At 47.0% G+C, this 3,472-nt stretch overlaps 1 pseudogene; it reads right to left on the bottom strand.

Annotated features, from left to right (window-relative positions):
- Positions 1–1,237: 1,237 nt before the first annotated feature.
- LOC113913054 lies at positions 1,238–3,065 on the bottom strand (annotated as a pseudogene).
- Positions 3,066–3,472: the final 407 nt, after the last annotated feature.

Below are 3,472 nucleotides of genomic sequence, written 5' to 3'. Positions count from 1 at the left end.
GAAACCCAGGAGCAGAACTTCCAGGCTAGATGATAGCTCTGTGTCTGGCATTTTGAGGAACTGCCAAATGCTTTCCAAAGTGGCTGATCTATCCACGTTTCTACGGCACTGATGAAGGTTCCGATTTCTCCTGTCTTTGCCAACTCTCTCTGTCCTCTGTCTTGGTGCCTGCAGCCATCTTGGAAATTGGGGGGTGTGGTTGCTCGTGGAGGTTTTGATTTCCATTTCCCTAACGGTATGACGTTAGGCATCTTTTTCTGTGCTTTTTGGCCATTTCCATATCTTCAGAGAAACATCTGCTGGGATCCTTTGCCCACATTTTTCAAATTGGGTTTTTTTTTTTTAAAGGCCTTAAAATGTATTTTAATAAGCTGATGCTATTAGTGCTCCATTTCTCAGAAAAACTCCAAAGATATCAGGGACAAATCAAACATGGTACACCAATAAAAAAATGTACAGCATAACTACCTATGAGAGGCAAGGCTCAGAGCTACCGTCCACCTTCAGCACACAGCAACCCTGTCCCCAAGATTGTACAAGGCCTATCGAGAAAAGCTGTGAACAGCAACATCGTAGACACAGAAGGGCCATTCCTGGGTTGTCCTAACCCAAGAAAAAAGATGGAGGCAACTTAACCAAGATTTTTTTTTTTTTAAGATACAGTAAAATGAAAATCTCTAAGAGAAAATGTCTTCCTTAGGACATGAAGGGGTAATATATGGGATATAACAGAAGCGTATGTATGTTGTCTGTGACCTCTGTGGACATTTGCCTGAGTTCCCACCTGTGAGTGAATGGAACAATGGGGCTAAGGTCATTGGGAGATGCTTATTTTTGTGGTGTATGTGGCAGCGTCTCTGGGGTTTGGAGAGGGTATAATGAGAAACCAAATAGAACAGGCTGGACAAAGAATGGAATGATCAAGATTAATATGGGCTCTAACTGGATCCATTTTGCCATGGTCCCCCCCCAGAAGGCCCCCCAACAATCACATGAAACTTCAGGAATGTACCATAGAAAATCAATTAGTTAAACGATATACCACACAGAACTGATTTGTTAAATATCGCCCCTCCCTTGCTCTCAGCCTCCAGCAAACTCCCTCAGAGTAGTACAGGCAAGGAAGACCTAACTATTGGGAGGAATCCCTAACACTTTTTCCAGGGCAGAATTCTGGCTAGTCCAAAAAGGGTCCTTCTTTTAAGGGTTTTTGTGAAACTAGACATTGAAATTTTTATTAGTATTGGCGACGTTTGTTGGGAGCAAATTCAGCTCCAGGAGCTGCACAGTTGAATGCAGAAGGGGTTCCACCAATTGCCCCAATTCCTTCCATTGTAGCAGCTTGGCCAAAGCGTTCAGTTGTTGGTGGGGTCATATCAAGGTTCCAGGGCGCCTGGGTGGCTCAGTTGGTTAAGCGACTGCCTTCGGCTCAGGTCATGATCCTGGAGTCCCCGGATCGAGTCCCACATCGGGCTCTCTGCTCAGCAGGGAGTCTGCTTCGCCCTCTGCCTCTGGCCCTCCCCACCCCACTTGTGCTCTCTCTCTCTCTCTCAAATAAATAAATAAAATCTTTAAAAAAAAAATATCAAGGTTCCATCTGGCATCATAGTGGCAGGTCCTGGAGGAGCTGGGGTACCTGCTGGCACTGGAGCAGGGGGCATGGCGCCTCTGTTGTTGATGCCCATAGCACCTCCCATAGCCATCTGGCCCATCCGTATCTCCTGTTCTCTCGCACTCTCGCATCAGGGAATGTTCCCTTGAATCCTTCCTGCTGTTGCTGCATCATTTCTTCCTGTTGCCGCCGCATCTCTTCCTCACGGCGCCTGCATTCCTCCTTCTGCCTGAGCTCCAGTTGCTTTCGTTTTTGCACTTCTTGGTTGTGCAGCTCTTCCATCCTCCAAAGTTCTTCTTGACCTCATCAAATCCTGTCTCATTAGCATGACCTGGTGCTCATGGCGAGTGGCCTCCATCTCCATCTGCAGCTTCTCATGAGCTTCCTTGATGTTGTGGTCCACTTGGTCCTGCTGCTGCTTCTCCATCTCAGTGAGTGCCTTCCAGCGCATGGCATACTCATACTCAAAGGAGCCAGGCTGTGCAAATCTGGGTGGCTGCTCTCGCTCCTTGTGAAATTGCTGGTTCTTTATAACCAGCTTCTCTGGAAGTCCCTCTTCATCATCCAACTGGTCCCTGGGCTCCACAGTCATAGGCCAAGGAAATGTGGTTAACAGGAAGGAGCCTTCACTGCACCTGTCCAGAGCTTTCCGAGCAGCTGGCTTCCCTGAGAATTCAACAATACCTTTCCCTGAGGGCCTTCCTCGATCATCCACGATGACTACAGCCCTTTCCACCTGGCCAAACACCGAAAAGGCTTCCTCCAGCAGTTCATTGGAAACATACTGAGGAAGGTTTCAGACTGTAAGGGATGCCCTATGGCAGGCAAAGCGCACACGCAGCTGCTTTCCATGGAGTGGCATGTTGTCCAGTTCTACTTTGGCAATCTCCGCTAGGGTTCGTGTTTCCAAGCAGATAAAGGCAAAGCCCTTGGGCGCCTGGGTGGCTCAGTTGGTTAAGCGACTGCCTTCGGCTCAGGTCATGATCCTGGAGTCCCGGGATCGAGTCCCACATCGGGCTCCCTGCTCAGCAGGGAGTCTGCTTCTCCCTCTGACCCTCTTCCCTCTCGTGCTCTCTATCTCTCATTCCTCTCTCTCTCAAATAAATAAATAAAATCTTAAAAAAAAAAAAAAGGCAAAGCCCTTATCCTTATGAATGAAGACTTCGCCTGCCTTCCCATATTTCTTAAATAGTTTCCTCATCTCCTCCTCAGTGATGTCAGGAGGAAGATTGCCCACAAAGAGCCGGCTACGTTGGGTGAAGGTCTTCTCTCCTGGTTTCCTAAAATTCTTCAGGTCAATAGTCAAGCCTTCATTTTGGCTGCTGGCTTGTTGCCCATTTGCAGGTATCGGTGGCAGTGGTGGCTGCTGCTCTTGCTGCTGGTGGTGATGCTGATGATGCTTCCTTGGATTATGGTTTTACTTCTCCAAGTTAAAGGTTTTATTGCTCTGCATTTTTTGCACCCCTCTACCGACTGTTCTCAGAGTAACGGTGATGCTACATGGCCTCTACTATCCCCGAGAAAAGCTCAAATTGGGTTATTTTTTAAAATCAATTATTACTGAGTTGTAAGAGGTCTTATGTTCCATATCAGATATACATCTGCCAACATTATGTCCCAGTCTGTGGCTTGTCTTGTCCCTTTCTTGATGTTTTCATTTAAAGCTCCAAAGTTTTTGTTTTTACTTTTTTTGTAGGATCATTACATATGATCTATGAAAGGCACACCCAGACCAATTTCTGTGGTGGAACACCAGGTCACATTTTGCCCAGAGCAATGTTACCAAGGTTGTTCTGCTTCCAACCCTAAGTGAGATGCATTCTCCGTCCTTGTCGGATCTTGTTGTCCTTAATCAAGTGG

This window comes from Zalophus californianus, chromosome 14 (assembly GCF_009762305.2).
Source record: "Zalophus californianus isolate mZalCal1 chromosome 14, mZalCal1.pri.v2, whole genome shotgun sequence".
In the NCBI taxonomy this organism is placed as follows: Eukaryota; Metazoa; Chordata; class Mammalia; order Carnivora; family Otariidae; genus Zalophus; species Zalophus californianus.
This window is presented reverse-complemented; position numbering and strand designations above follow the sequence as displayed.